Below are 17,062 nucleotides of genomic sequence, written 5' to 3'. Positions count from 1 at the left end.
CATTATAAAAACAATAAGACTTAGGAACAATAAAAATCATTCTTATTCCACTATATGAAGTCAACAGGTTTACTTATTCATGTTCTTCCTCTTTTATTTTTTTTTCATTTATTTTTATTAGTTGGAGGCTAATTACTTTACAATATTGTAGTGGGTTTTGTCATACATTGACATGAATCAGCCATGGATTTACATGTGTTCCCCATCCCGATCCCCCCTCCCACCTCCCTCTCTACCCGATCCCCCTGGGTCTTCCCAGTGCACCAGGCCCAAGCACTTGTTTCATGCATCCAACCTGGGCTCGTGATCTCTTTGACCATAGACAATATACATGTTTCGATGCTGTTCTCTCAAAACATCCCACCCTCGCCTTCTTCCACAGAGTCCAAAGGTCTGTTCTGTACATCTGCGTCTCTTTTTCTGTTCTGCATATAGGGTTATCATTACCATCTTTCTAAATTCCATATATATGTGTTAGACCTACAAATATGAATAGGCATTCATTTAAACAGGCATGAATATGTTCTTCTTTAAATTGAGAACATATAATACACTATAATTACAAAATATTGTATTCATTTTTTACCTATGATTTACACTCCATGTTTCTATCTACTGTTCACACATGTCATTTTAACATCTGCAAGTGTGTGCACTGCAGTGCTGTTTCAATGGTCTTTATCTTCTTAATGAAAAATTATTGTCAAATTTCTATAAATTATCATTTAAGTATGTGTGTATACACATTTTTTAATCTCTTTTCACTTTGGTCCTAACTTTTGCTGATTTATGCATCCCTACATCAGGTAGGATATATCCTTCTCCATTATTATGTCAAAATATACTTTTATATTCAGGCCTATGTCTTTTCCAACTGAAGCGTAGTACCAATTTGTTGAGAGTTTAAGTCCTTAAGTTCCAACTAGGTTTATTAGGACTGCATTCAGTCTATAAATAGACTTGATAAGAACTGACATCCTAACAATTATTTGCCATGTGATCCATCCCTTATTCAAATCTCCCTTTTCATCTCCCAAAAGAGTTTCAGTATTCTTTGCATAGTCCAGGCACACCCTTTGCTAAGCTCTTTCTGAAGTACTTAATACTTTTTCTTGCAATTTTCAAAAGTAACTTCTTTCTCATTACATTTTCTCCTTGATAGACATCACTACTATTAACTCATACACTTTTATTTTGTGTTTATTCTCTTTAGAAAGTTTGTTGGCTCCTCAAAGTTTTTAACATTTCTCTAATTACATTACAGCTTTTAAAACCATAAGAAAAATTCACAAGTTCTTCCTGAATATTCCCATTAGAGAAGCTAATATAATTAGACAAAGGTATTTGGGTCAATCGAGTTCATGACAGTGACAGCAATTAACATGACTTTGGAGATGCGTCTCCAAAGCAGGCTTTGATTTTAGCGTGTCCTTCCAGTTACAAACTACACTGCCTCCCACACAGTATTCAAATATTTCATACCTTTTCATTAGGAGCCTATAAGCACCAACCTAAACAGTTCTGCCGATTAGATTTTCAGATAAAACTTACTACACAATTACGTGGTTTGGCTTTTTTCAGAAAGCTACGTAAGTGCATGTGTGCCTTACGGGAGAAAAGGCCAAAGCGTGGGAACTGTGATTAAATAGGAAGAGCCTGGCTTTGGGATCTTATTGGTCTGGTCTCAAGGTCTGACTTGGCCACTTGCTAACAATAGGCCCTTTGCAAATGGCTTAACTCTGAGCCTGGTTCTCCTGAAATGAGGTTAGTTGGGGGCTTAGACACAGGAGATAGGATGCGCCTGGCATAAATTTTACACTCAAAAACTGGCGGGTATCATCATCCAATAACAGAAGACCACCATATCTATACCCAATCCCAAGCATTTTATATATGTTTAATCATTTAATTTCACAATAGCCATGTGAAATACCTCTTTCCATGAGGAATGAGGTCAGACTCTATACCGAACAAGTTCATGGTAACAGTCAACACAGATCCACAGAATAAATCAGCTAACATTGATCCCTAGTCAGCGTTCTCTCTACTCTGACAATGCTCTCTGTCCTATCTTCTGTTTTCATTACTTTTTCCTACTAATATCTGGGCTTCCATAATAGTCTACAGATTTCTTTTTAATTGAAATGATCAAGAAGAACTCATTTGAACCAGTCCTAATGAGATGGATGAAACTGGAGCCCCTTATACAGAGTGAAGTAAGCCAGAAAGATAAAGAACATTACAGCATACTAACACATATATATGGAATTTAGAAAGATGGTAACGATAACCCTATATCCAAAACAGAAAAAGAGACACAGAAATACAGAACAGACTTTTGAACTCTGTGGGAGAAGGTGAGGGTGGGATGTTTCAAAAGAACAGCATGTATACTATCTATGGTGAAACAGATCACCAGCCCAGGTGGGATGCATGAGACAAGTGCTCCGGCCTGGTGCACTGGGAAGACCCAGAGGAATCGGGTGGAGAGGGAGGTGGGAGGGGGGATCGGGATGGGGAATAAGTGTAAATCTATGGCTGATTCATATCAATGTATGACAAAACCCACTGAAATGTTGTGAAGTAATTAGCCTCCAACTAATAAAAAAATTAAAAAAAAAAAAAAGAAGGCACCTTTTCTAATTAATTTTAAAATCCACTGAATAATGTCCATAATGCTGAAACTGTCATTAAAACCACTTATCATCTATCTGACTCAAAATACCTTTTCCAACATTATCATTAATTCCCTTTACTCATCCTACAAAGAAACCAAATTCCTTGCTATTCCTCTTTACATACTTAGAAAAATTTATCTCCTTTTCCTGTCTCCATATTTTATCCCAAGATTATTCATTTTTTAAAAATTTATTACAAAATAAATAACTGCTTGCACTGGTTATTTTCTAGGCACCCCTGAGCTCCCATCTGTTCACTTTTTTCTCTACCCTTCTCTCATTCTAGGAGGTTGACCCCACACTGTGTCACACAAGCTCTCCTACAAGCTGACTTCCATTTGTGTTTGCTCAGCACGATGCTCCAGCAACAACAGATCCCAAAGTGGAATCAGCGTGATATGAACATATGTATTCTTCATGTTCCCTCCCAGCTTTGACATCCAGGCAAGAGTTGCATTTTTCTAGCACCAACAGATTCCATCAGAGAGTCCCTCTTCTATATTCAAGTAACACAGTTTCCACACTTTAGTCTTTCAGGTCTAACCTGAGGGTGATGGTGGTTGCCCCCACAATACCTCACCACCCATTGATGGTTCCCTTAACCTGACTCAGTTCTTCTTAAACTATCTCTTCATTAAAATCTCTTCAAGATCCTGGCTGAGGAACTTCCATGGCAGTCCAATGGTTAAGTCCCCTCCACACTTCCACTGCCAGGGACACAGGTTCGATCCACGGTCAGGGAACTAAGATCCTGCATGCCACAGGTGCGATCTTAAAAAATAAAAATAAAAAAAGAACCCTGGCTGAATGCTTCCTATCCCTTCTCATTAAAAAAACAAAAAAGGAAACATAAAATGTACAAAGAAGAACATTCTATGCACAAAGCATATGAAAGTAAAGAGAAAATTGTTCTTGGAATAACCAGGCTTAACAGGAGACACACTACTCCCAGAATCCCTTTATATGCACACATATAGCTACTTTTGTAAATATTATATTATATTATCTAACATTGCTTTTTGCCTCATGGTCCTTAGCCATGCCAATATTAATATATACAAACTCACTTCATTTATTTAAACATTTTCCTAGCATTCCAGAAAATATGCATCAACCATATGTCTATTTAATCAAAGAAAGACATGCTTTCTATTATATAATATCCAAAATTAGTTTAAAATTTTCTTAGTTTTATATTTTCAAGTTTTTACATTTATAATTCTTACATGAAAGAAACTTGAGGGATGATGTTTACTTGCAGAGTCAATCTAAAATTCACACAAAAGCATTGACTGAAATTGTTGGCCAAAGAATGTTAAGTTGAACAGGCATCTCCTGTCTCACAGCTAAACTGCAGTGAGAAGAACTGAAATGAGAAATGCCTGTGTCCTGTCATTTCCTCTTCCCTTGTAACTGCTGCTGCTGCTGCTAAGTCACTTCAGTCGTGTCCAACTCTGTGCGACCCCACAGATGACAGCTCATCAGGCTCCTGTCCCTGGGATTCTCCAGCCAAGAATACTGGAGTGGGTTGCCATTTCCTTCTCCAATGCATGAAAGTGGAAAGTGAAAGTGAAGTCTCTCAGTCGCGTCCAACTCTTAGTGACCCCATGGACTGTAGCCTACCAGGCTCTTCCGTCCACGGGATTTTCCAGGCAAGAGTACTGGAGTGGGTTGCCATTGCCTTCTCCGTCCCTTATAACTACCATTTATTAATTATCTACAATATGTCTCTCTATGTATCATCTATTTATTCTTTGTAACATGTAAGATTGTTGCTTAGTAGTTCAGTTGTGTCCGATTCTTTGGCAACCCCATGGACTGTAGCTTGCCAGGCTTCTCTGTCCATGAGATTTCCCAGGCAAGAATACTAGAGTGACTTGCCATTTTCTTCTCCAGAAGATCTTCCTGATGCAAGGATTGAACCTGCGTCTCCTGCATTGGCAAGAGGATTCTTTACCATTGAACCACCAGGGAAGCCCAACATGTAAGATAGGAATTATTAAATCCCTTTCACAGATGAGAGAAGGTTAAATAATATGCCTAGGCTCTGAATGCTGAAGTCAGGAGCTGCCCATCTGCAAAGTCTTTTGTTATATTTTGCTGACTCCTTTAAAAAATTTATTTATATTTTACTTGATATCAGGAGATTAGGCAACTTTTTCCTGCCAAAGTCTAGTTATATCAGGTTTTGCTAAATTCTCATCACATTATATCACAATATATCATATTTTTATCAAAAGTGATTTGACCTATTGTATCAATAAACCATTAAAAATATTGTAAAACAAATATTGTAGTGTTCTCATTTTATTGCCTCTGATTCTTCAAGGCATATTACAACTCTAACAGTCTTTAACTGACAGTTGAGCTATAAACAGTTAGGAACATATGAAGGACCCAAGTACTAAAGGGTTAGTGATGTTCCAACGGCACGGAGCCCATAGACTGGTGTCCCTGGACCAATTACAGAATCACTGAACAGAATCACCACAGGCTTTGTTTAAAAGCACAGAGCCTTCAGTCTCACTCCAGTATAATTTTTTTAAGACTTAACAACTTTTTACAACCTCTGCATGTACTCTTTCCGCATATGAAAGTTTGAGAGAATAAGGCAAGAATCATTACCTTACTTCAGTGATCTCTGACCAGCAGTATGTCAGCATCACCTAGGAACTGAGATGCACAATCTTGGGTCCCACCCTAGGTCTTCTGAATTAGAAATTTGGGAAATGGGCCCAATAATGTATTTTAGCAAACCTTCCTACTTACAAGCTATTCTAGAACATTATGAAGCCAAGGCAGTGTCACTCTTCACTTTCCCAGGAGGCTCTTTAAAACTCCCAATAAGCACCTTCTCTGATACATACAGTATCAAATGCCCACCACTTCTCTTCCTTGCCCTATTTATTTCATCTACCCGACTTCTAGACTAGGGCATCCCTTGTGGCTCAGCTGGTAAAGAATCCACCTGCAATGAGGGAGACCTGAGTTCATTTCCTGGGCTGGGAAGATCCCTTGGAGAAGGGAAAGGCTACCCACTCCAGTATTCTGGCCTGGAGAATTCCATTGACTGTATAGTCCCTGGGTCAGAAAGAGTCAGACACGACTGAGTGACATCATAATTCATAATAATGTCTAGATTAAAAGATTAAAGTTTCAACAGATGCAGTGTCTGCATTCAAACAATCATTTTAGGAGCTGACAAAATCATACAGAGTTATTGAGACACTTAAACCAGAACCATCACTTCAAATTGCTTTAGAATCATGTACGTAACCATAGAGATCACACAGCTTGCATAATGCTCTTTAGAAAAAGTCTTCCCTAGTCCACTTTGTCTGTGGTGAACAATCCTCTCTGTGCCTTGGCCCCAATTTAGAAAGTACAACATTGAAGCATTCATGAGATGTTTCCATGGAAAAGGCCAATCAAATTGAAAGAAGAAAAACATCGTCTCCAGGTGTCAAGAGAAGAAAACAAGTTCACAGAAACCTTGTCCAATTAAAGTTCAAGACAAACAGCCAATAACATCATAGAATAGTAATTGTGGGTTGGCTTGCTTTCCAGCTCTTAATGCTCATGAATGTACTCACAAGGACCTGACTCAACATTTCACACAACAGAAAAACCAATGTGGTACACGACACGCTGAGTGAAGCGTTCCATCTGACACTTAGAACTGGCTGCACTCAACTACTTTTCATTTTCGTCCCAATTTCAAGACTGCCACCAACACAGGGCCTGACGTCCTTGCATCTAGCTTGGGCTGTTCTGTCAAGTCTTTGAGTAGTCTGAGCTCCACTGCCAAGAACACGCCTTATTTCCTTTTGAAACCGAAAACCAGTGTCTGGGCCTTTGCATACGTGTTTATTCTTCTCCAAGAAAATCAAAAGCAATTTACGTGCCTTCCCCTTCACTGTGAGCCTGTAACTCTCCTCGCTTAATGAGGCCGTATCTTGTGCTTAGCTGAGTTTAAAATGCACTTTCTCAGCCTCTTCCAGATATACAGTTCAACTAGATTCTCTTGGCCTCTGACTGTGAATAAATTCCTGCAGTGAAATATATCACACTCTGATTTCTCTTCTTTCAGGGGAGAGTATTTTGCTTTGAGGTTGGCAAGGAAACAACTTGGAAAACCATTTGCAACAAACAAAATATTAACAAGACAGAATCTCTCAGCATCAGTTTCTCAACATCTCTTTCCTCCCTAAACTTAATAGAAAATCCCATGTAAAGACAAAGACTCACTAATTTAATCTTTTTGACCTCATTTAATAACTCCTTAAATACTAAAAATAGCTACAGTTGCTTTCCTTCATGTTCTAGTCATTTTTCACAATGTATGTTTCTGTTCATACTTTATAGTTGTCCATTCACAACTGACTACTAAAAACAATATCTGGACAGGTGGATTAATATTTAGATGACTATGTAGGAACCCCAGGGTTAAAGGTGGTAAGTCAGAACCTGAAAAATGGCTGCCCATAAAATGATATGCAGTATCATCAGTATACTAGGCATTAATTAACGGCCATTCAGTCTAGCTAGAGATGACATAATTAAGCAGAAATTAATAATAACAATAACTTATAGAATTATTTCTAAAATTATTTCGGTAATAATAGAGCCTATAGAATTTTCCAAGTGCCAAAAATTACATTGACTGCTTTACACACATTATCGAAACTATTCAAAACTACTCCATGAAATCATCTTATATTTTTTACTCTAAGACAAGGAAAGAGAAATATGAGAAATAAAAGGACTTGCCCAAGACTGTACTGCTAATAAGTGATGAGACTGAAACTCAAATCCAGGTCTCTGATGTATAAAGCCTAGGTCTCAGCCACATTTGACTGTAAATGAAGGCAAGGTAAATTAAGTGACATATTGGTGGGCTTCCCTGGTGGCTCAGCAGGGAAGAATTTACCTGCAAATGTAGGAGACCTTGGTTTGATCCTGGGTCAGGAAGATCCCCTGGAGAAGGAAATGGCAACCCACTCCAGTATCCTTGCCTGGGAAATCCCATGGACAGAGGAGCTTGGTAGGCTACAGTCCACGGGGCGCAAAGAGTCAGACACGACTTAGTGACTAAACCAACATCATCCCTGGTGGAGCAGGCATTAAATGGCTTGGTGGTGTGTAATCTTTACTGAGGTGATGAAGCTGAACTTGGAAGTAATTAAGAGGAGAGAACAGAAAAAAGAACTGGAGGAAATGAGATAGGAGGGAAGAGAAAGACCCAAAGAAAAATGTAACATGTGATGTGTTACTCTTGGCCTAAAGTTCCCTGCTGGCTCAGATGGTAAAGAATCCACTTGCAGTGCAGGAGATCCAGGTTCAGTCTCTGGGTCTGGAAGATCCCCTGGAAGAGGAAACGGCAACCCACTCCAGTATCCTTGCCTGGAGAATTCCATGGACAGAGGAGCCTTCGAGCTACAGCCCATGGGGTTTTAAGAGCTGGACGCGACTGAGCAACTGACACACGAAGATGCCCAGAGGCTTCCCAAGGGACTCAGTTGTAAAGAATCAGCCTGCCAACGCGGAAGACACAGGTTCAGTCCCTGGGTCAGGAAGGGTCCCTGGAGAAGGAAAGGACAACCCACTCTAGTATTCTTGCCTGGAAAATCCCATGGACAGGGGAGCCTGGCAGGCTATAGTCCATGGGATTGCAAAAGAGTCAGACACAACTGAGAAACCAACAACAAGAAAGATACATAGCAGATATCCAAGGCAAGTTGAAGAGACTAGTAGAGTTATTACTAGCTGCAGTAGAGCTAACAAAACAGAAAGATAAAATTGAAAACCTAAGTTAAGGTTGGACTTCAGGGTTTTAAGTGTCCAGCTATGCAGTGTGACCTTTATTGATAGAATATGATGCATCATACTTCAGGTTTTTCAGTAAGGAAATGACATGATCAAAATAGAGTCTAAAGAGATGCATCTAGTAAGTAGGCAGGCAGCTTGGATGAGCGTTAGAGATAAGTAATTGCAATGAAAATAATGCTCTGAGGACCTGTCAACTGCAAAATGCTTCAAAGCTTAATTACATCTTAGTTCTTAAACGCCAAATCTACATCTGTCAAATATTCTGGACTTATTGGTAAACTTGCCTTTCTTCGCTCCAGGTCAAGTCAGGGCTATCACTTCCAGAGGCTCTGGCCATCAGACTGCAAGTTCCATGAGGTAGGGATTGCTGTTGCTACTTAAATTGATGAACATCTGCGCTTAACACTGAGTAGGCATTGAGTAAATACTTACTGAAAGAATTCATGCCTGAGTCAGAATGCTCAATCCTGTAAAGGGCTAACTCTAGGCCTATTGTTATTAAATGTTTAAGTAGAACAGAGAAAAATGGAAGCAGAAATACACTTTGTATGCAAACCATCATTTACATATCTTTGACATAAATCAATATGCCAGCAAATTTGGAAAAATCAGCAGTGGCCACAGGGCTGGAAAAGGTCAGTTTTCATTCCAATCCCAAAGAAAGGCAATAACTAATAACTGGGCTTCCCTGGTGGGAAGATCCCCTGGAGAAAGGAATGGCTACTCACTCTGCTATTAACAATACAACCAAGAACTATAATTCATAGTCATTTCTTGTTAATTGTAACAAATGTACCACACTACTGTATGATGGTAACAATAGGTGAGATGGGTGACAGAGTAATACAGAAATTCCCTGTACTATCTGCTCTGATTTTTGTAGACATAAAACAACTCTAAAAAACAAAGTCTTAATTTTTTAAATGGTTCGCTTCTTCCTTGATGAAATACATCAAAATATATTCTTACCTTTTAAATTTATGTTTCATTTTATGTATTAATACTATACTAGATATTAAATCTCTATTCTTTTGAGCTACTTGAGAGGAATATATATCTTTTTTCTCCATTACCCAAAATAGATTTCCCAGTCTCAGAAAGGAAATATGGTGGAAACTATCTCTTCCCAGGTGGCGCTAGTGGTAAAGAACCGGCCTGCCAATGCAGGAGACATAAGAGACACAGGTTCAATCCCTGGGTCAGGAAGATTCGCTGGAGGAGGGCATGGCAACCCACTCCAGTATTCTTGCCTGGAGAATCCCATGGACAGAGGAGTCTGGCGGGCTACAGTCTCCAGGGTCACACAGACTCGGACGTGACTGAAGTGACTTAGCCTGTATGTACGCATCTCTTATATTATTCTTGGAAATAATAAGAATTAAAAACTCTTCCAGAGACAAGAGGCATGACAGCTTCTGGAGAGGCGTTCTGTTTCCGCCAGCTGAAAGGGAGAGCAGGGGGAATTGCAGTGCAGTGGTGTCAGAAACCCCAAACAGATGTTCAATCCATTGATCAAAAAGATGAGCACTATGGAAGCTGAGGATCCATCTGTCCTCTCCCACAAGGAGACGGAGCATCACCAGTGCATGGAAACTTTTGGCACAAGAAAGACCTTAAGAGATTCTTTGCTCTCATCCCTTCATTTTCACAGATGAGGGAATTTTAATGGCCAACTAATTTCTGATAGGCAGTTCTCTCCAAACTTTTCTGAAACATGAAAAATAAAGAGCCTGATTCTAAGAGGTTAGAGAAAATCAGCCTCTTTTCTTTATCATGTATGCAAATAACTTCTGCTTGAGACATAAGAATTTTTTCCATTTGAACTTCTAGTAACAAGAAGGGGCAAATAGAAACAGAAGCAAAAACAAAGACACAATGAGAGGCGCTGGGCAAAGAAAGAGAGGATTGGTAGATTAAGTCAACAAACTTGAGGCTCAAGGAAAAAGCCAGGAGTGGGGATTAACTTCTGTGATGAACTCCAGAAGCCAGAGTCATACAATGTTTTTGGAGGCAGATACAGTTTTTGTTTTGCTTGAGTGAAATCCTGAATACTCATTGCCAAATCCCTAAAGAAATGGCCCCTTCTTCAGTGACCAGTGATCAGAGAAACTCAAGGAGAGGAGACTCTAGCTTTGGCTGTAAAAGAAAGAAGACTTGTATATCACCATCTGGAAAAGAACCAGCGGGAGAGCACGCTGGAGAAGGGAAATTGAAAAAAGGAATTTGTGACTGAGGAACAATTTTCACCTAGGATACAAGAGGCTGCACTTTCACTGACACATCTGTATATAGCTCACGTGTGCGCAGTCGGCATCCTCACACTTGGGAGTTAAGTGGTTTGCTTTCCTCTAAAGGACGGTTTGACTACAAAGTCAGTGATGATCCAAGTCAGAGGGAGCTGTCCTTAGAGCAGGAAAGTGGCCACGGCCAACATTCCAAGGTTGGACACAGAGGGAAGCCCCTAACGGGGCTCAGGTTGATGACAACAGAAGTGACAACTGACAAAGCCCAGCATTCATAGTTTTTGTCCAAAACAGCCCCATGGCAGCAATAAAAACTTTGGCTGAAAGCTCTTTACCCCTTTCTCAGCATCTGAGATGCCCTAAATGAGAACTCAACTGCTGTCTTAACCCACCCCAAGAAAAGCACCCAGATACTCATTTATCCTTTCCACAAGGATAGAGAGGTCTCAACAAGCTGAGAAGCTTCGTGCTGAGTTCCTCAATCTTTTTTTCTCCCTGCTCTTTATTTTATTCTGGTGAAAACACTTCGAACTTTCTTTCCAATGCACAGATTTATCTCTCAGAATGTTACTTGCTTAGACAAAGCGAAGGACTTGGCAACACATGGACTGTAGGAGAAATTCCTGCTTGCACTGAGACTACAACCCTGGTTAATAAATGGCTTTGCTCTAAACAGAACTTTTTCAAACCAGAGTCTATATCACCCATGGCAAAAGAAATAATTTTTGAAAGTATATTGTAGTTCCTTCCCCTATGTCTGGGAAACAACACACAAACAGGTAAGCTCTCAAAATAACCAGCTGGCATAAATTAAATCAGTGCTTTCCTCCAAGTGCAGCAGTTCCGCTGACCCTTCGAAGCATTCTAAAGCAGGTTCCTTTCTCTCCACTAGAGTGTGGACACAGTGGCTTGGAACTGAAGCAGTGCAGTGACAAGAGACGGAAAACAAACGCTCCGATTGTGCAGCTTGCTGAGACAGAAATGAGAGTCTGACTCGCAAACACAACACAATTAGAGGCAGTGGAGAGGCCACAACGGGCCAACATGGAAACACAGACAAGTGAACGCTTTCACTTTGACACATACTCTCAGAGTCCAGCAGGCCCCCTGAAACTACTGCCAACCAAGAAAATGATTTTTAAATCGCTTTTACTTATATTTTGATTCTGGAATTCATGAATACTCAGGAAGACAGATTTGACTGGATGTTTTGCCTGGTTTGCTGTTTGTCAGCACTTTTTAAACATTAGGATCTTGCATTTCTCACTAGTTTGGGGACGCACGATTGTGAGAGGGCACAGTCAGGCAGAATTTCAAAGTAACGGAACCACGCGATGCAGTTGCTTACGAATTAAAGCAACTTATCATTTCTTATCATTTGCCTGATGTGCCAGCACCTACAAGCTCTGGTGCTCTATGAGCATAAAACTGTGACCTCGCTTGAGCATTTAAAAATATCTATTTAATTCCCCTGAATTATAGACAATGATAACTTTTTGATACTCTGGGGAGAAGCAGATGGCTTTCTTCACCTTAAAGGTCATAAAGTTGGTGGGGAAAGTAATGCTGATCTTCACTAATGAAGGAAAATTCCTTTTGCAAATCCTGCTTTGAATGATTATTTTTTTCTGTTACATTGAAAAGAGGCTTACCTCCTCACGTCTGTGAAAGAGAAGATTCACAGGCGTTACGGTGAGTGTATCAAATTCTCTCTAAGTACTGCACTGATGTCATGCACTGTGGCATTAGGCTAATTAGGCATTACACCCATTTCCAGTGCCATCTGCATTTTCAGACAAGTGGAATATGATAGCGATGAAACTAAGTGGTTCAGTGTTTATCACAATAAAAATTTCCATTAGGAAAATATGTTTAAGAGGACTCAGGATAACTGAATTAGCCTTAGGTCACTTACCAGAACATTGATGCTTCATTTCTAACAGGCTCCATCGGAAGTGGCCTCATAAAACTATTGCACAAAATGTGTCTAATGCACCAACATCGTGATGTCACCAGTGGCATAATTGGTACATTAACCCTGCCAAGCATTTACTGAATTTTTGAAATTTTGTCACTTGTTAGTCATGAAAACTGAGGGGGGAAAATGTATTATACACCCAACGTGGCCTTCATCCCATGCAGCCTCATCATATCTTTGAGCTTGGCTGTTCTGAAGCATGTTTCATTAACGTGACTCAAAGAAACCACAGCTAAACCATGACTATCACAGACGCCCCCCTTGTTTCCACCCCTGTGAATTCATACTGGAATGGCCAAGGGATGGTGGAAAAATTGGGGCAGCTACTGAATCCAAGAGAACATCATGCTTCCAATGAGAAATGACAGGGAATTATGAGTAACTGCATTTTCCTGTGTTTTCCACATCTATCTCTCAGGCAATTGTGGAACATTCTATAGCACACCCAGAGAAAATAAGTAGCCCCCCAAATTTTATGTCAGTCAATGACAGTTATCTCCTTGAAAAGAAAGACCAGAAGAAGCTATTTATACAAATGCATGGAGTGCTCCTTCCTCACAGAATTTCCCAAAGATAGAGACAGTGTTGTATTCACTTCTGTATTACGGGGGCCTTACATGGCTGGTATATACTAGGTGCTCAAGAGATGAAAGAATTAGGCTAAAAAATCTCACCTAGGACATCTTGAATTGGGACATCACTGAGCTTAGAGACTACGAATCAACACGAGATGGTGGAAACTGCACAGGCTTGTGTTTCTGTCCTGATTTCATCACTTCCTGTCTGTATGGTATTGAATAAATATCTCAACCACTGCAGTGATTTCCTCCAAAACCACTAACAAGAATATATGAAAAATGTAGAATTTGATAAATGGTAATTAAAGTATCACTACGAACAAAGCTAGTGGAGGTGACGGAACTCCTGTTGAGCTATTTCAAATCCTGAAAGATGATGCTGTGAAAGTGCTGCACTCAATATGCCAGCAAATTTGGCCACAGGACTGGAAAAGGTCAGTTTTCATTCCAACCCCAAAGAAATGCAATGCCAAAGAATGCTCAAACTACCACATAATTGCACTCATCTCACACTCTAGCAAAGTAATGCTCAAAATTCTCCAACCCAGGCTTCAGCAATACATGAACTGTGAACTTCCAGATGTTCAAGATGGTTTTAGAAAAGGCAGAGGAACCAGAGACCAAATTGCCAACATCTGCTGCATCATCGAAAAAGCAAGAGAGGTCCAGAAAAACATCTATGTCTGCTTTATTGACTATGCCAAAGCCTTTGACTGTGTGGATCACAATAAACTGTGGAAAATTCTGAAAGAGATGGGTATACCAGACCGCCTGACCTGCCTCTTAAGAAACCTGTATGCAGGTCAGGAAGCAACAGTTAGAACTGGACATGGAAAAACAGACGGGTTCCAAATAGGAAAAGGAGTACGTCAAGGCTGTATATTGTCACCCTGCTTATTTAACTTATATGCAGAGTACATCATGAGACACGCTGGGCTGGAAGAAGCACAAGCTGGAATCAAGATTGCTGGGAGAAATATCAATAACCTCAGATATGCAGATGACACCATCCTTATGGCAGAAAGTGAAGAGGAACTAAAAAGCCTCTTGATGAAAGTGAAAGAGAAGAATGGAAAAGGTGGCTTAAAGGTCAACATTCAGAAAACCAAGATCGTGGCATCCAGTCCCATCACTTCATGGCAAATAGATGGGGAAACAGTGGAAACTGTGTCAGACTTTATTTTTTTGGGCTCCAAAATCACTGCAGATGGTGACTGCAGCCATGAAATTAAAAGACGCTTACTCCTTGGAAGGAAAGTTATGACCAACCGAGACAGCATATTAAAAAGCAGAGACATTACTTTGCCAACAAAGGTCCATCTGGTCAAGGCTATGGTTTTTCCAGTGTTCATGTATGGATGTGAGAGTTGGACTGTGAAGAAAGCTGAGCGCCGAAAAATTGATGCTTTTGAAATGTGGTGTTGGAGAAGACTCTTGAGAGTCCCTTGGACTGCAAGGAGATCCAACCAGTCCATCCTAAAGGAGATCAGTCCTGGGTGTTCATTGGAAGGACTGATGCTGAAGCTAAAACTCCAATACTTTGGCCACCTCATGCGAAGAGTTGACTCATAGGAAAAGACCCTGATGTTGGGAGGGATTGGGGGCAGGAGGAGAAGGGGACAACAGAGGATGAGATGGCTGGATGGCATCACCAACTCGATGGACATGAGTTTGAGTGAACTCCGGGAGTTTGTGATGGACAGGGAGGGCTGGCGTGCTGCAATTCATGGGGTCGCAAAGAGTCGGACACGACTGAGTGACTGAACTGAATTATTATAATACTATCACTTCCTGAGGTTATTTATAGCATGCTAAGATTTAAGATGCATCATTATTCATATTCATAATAATAATATGTCACACTTGTAGGTATAAGGCACTTTTCTAAGCATCTTGTAACTTTTATCGTGTTAACTCAATCAACAACCAAATAAAGTAGTAGTATCAGAAAAAACTGAGGTTCATATTCCTAAGTATATTTACAAAATTAATTAGAATCTCAGAATCCAATCCTCTAAAGGAAACAAATAAAACAGTTAAAAACCTTAAACATTTATCCAAAATGCAGTTGAAATGACTATTTTTTGGATGTATTATCTGTTTTAATGAATAATTTGTAAGAAAAAATACAAATAAGATGTTTGAAGCTCAAGTAAATGCATGAAGAATGCATCTTTTCTCACCTTAAAGGCCACTGATGTGGCATCATTTAACAGCTGAATATGTGTTGTCAAACTGAGTTTTCAAAGATTGTAATTAAGATCAAAACCACTGAAGCCCCATATCCTATGATCTCAGGGCACTAAGGGATTTTTTTGAGGGAATTTAAAAAGTAAGTATGCTTTAAAGTTTAACCTCAATACACTCTTAGCAAACACATCAGTCACAGCCTCAACTCTGACCACATGAATACGGAGCACTGCCATTTCCGAAGACCAGCACCCAAGGACCAGGGCTCGTAACTAGGACAACGTCAGCATTCATAGCAAGGCCACATCTTTGTAAAGCACTCCACAGTCACAAAGAGCTTTCAAGTACTTAACTTCAAGATTCTATGAAAAAAAAAACTCTATGAGTCAGATAGTTGCTATGATCCTTAAAAATTATAAAGCTGTCATTTCTTGAATTTCTACTATGAGCAAACATTATATTCATGTATATGCACATGCACGCACACACATACTTCATTCTAATCCTACAACAACCTTATAAAGGAAATATTATTATCCCTAGCTTTCCAGTGAAGCAGCTGAGTCTGCCTGCCCAAGGGACTTGCTCAAAGTTAATAAAGACAGTCTGATTTCAAGAGCCAAATTTTCCTACCATGCCAGAGTTATTTCTCTTTTCCCAGTATAATGCCAATAAAATGTTTGTGCAAATGACATTTATCTAAGAGCCTCTTCCATTTCTACCCCTTCATGACACCTGAAATCTAGAAGTTTTACTGGCCCGGAGAACATGTCTAGAAGTCCCACATCCCATCGGAGTCTGCCCCAGAAGTTGCACACAACATTCTTCCCACCCAAACTCCCATCTTCCACTGCCACCATCAAAAACTATCTGCTCGTCTCCATTCCTTTCAGTTTCTTTAAAATACAAATGATCCTTGTAACACAAATGGATGGTAGCACATTTTATTTCTCTGGAATAGTACACCCATTCATTCATTTAATTAACATTTATTGAGAACTCACTATGTAATTAATACTTTCCAAAAACTAATGTTTAAATTCTAAGAGCCAATGAAGCTATATTTATCATCTGACAAGTGTTTGGATGGCACTCAAAGTTCTCTATGTATAAAAATAGATAATGCTCACCAAGTGTTTTATTCTGTTCTACTGCTATACAAGTATTACTTCATTTAAAACAATGGCCTTATAAAATAGGTACAATAATATTATTCCTATTTTATATATGAGAAAATTGAGGCATACTGGTGAGATACTGTCACAAAAATTACTTGGCTAATTAATAGCAGAATCATGCTTCTGCTTGACTAAGTTCTATCATGAGAACAGCTCCTCTTAATGAGCCATACCAGCTTTAGAGGTTTTTGTTTGTTTTTATAATTAAAGTATGTATACATTCTAATTTGCCTGTGATAATTCTAGGATTAGTCTATTTTCCCAGAATAAGTAACAACATCCTTTCATGCAAAGATGGGCTCAATAAAGGACAGAAATGGTAGGGACCTAACAGAAGCAGAAGATATTAAGGAGAGGTGGTAAGAATACACAGAAGAACTATACAAAA

The 17,062-nt window shown here is 39.6% G+C and overlaps 1 protein-coding gene across 34 annotated transcripts in view; it reads right to left on the bottom strand.

Moving 5' to 3' along the window:
• ANK2 (ankyrin 2) overlaps positions 1–17,062 on the bottom strand; it is a 696,383-nt gene that overhangs the window by 488,589 nt on the left and 190,732 nt on the right. The gene's annotated exons all lie outside the window — the stretch shown is intronic.

The sequence above is a fragment of the Cervus canadensis genome, chromosome 19 (genome assembly GCF_019320065.1).
Source record: "Cervus canadensis isolate Bull #8, Minnesota chromosome 19, ASM1932006v1, whole genome shotgun sequence".
NCBI classification, from domain to species: Eukaryota; Metazoa; Chordata; class Mammalia; order Artiodactyla; family Cervidae; genus Cervus; species Cervus canadensis.
This window is presented reverse-complemented; position numbering and strand designations above follow the sequence as displayed.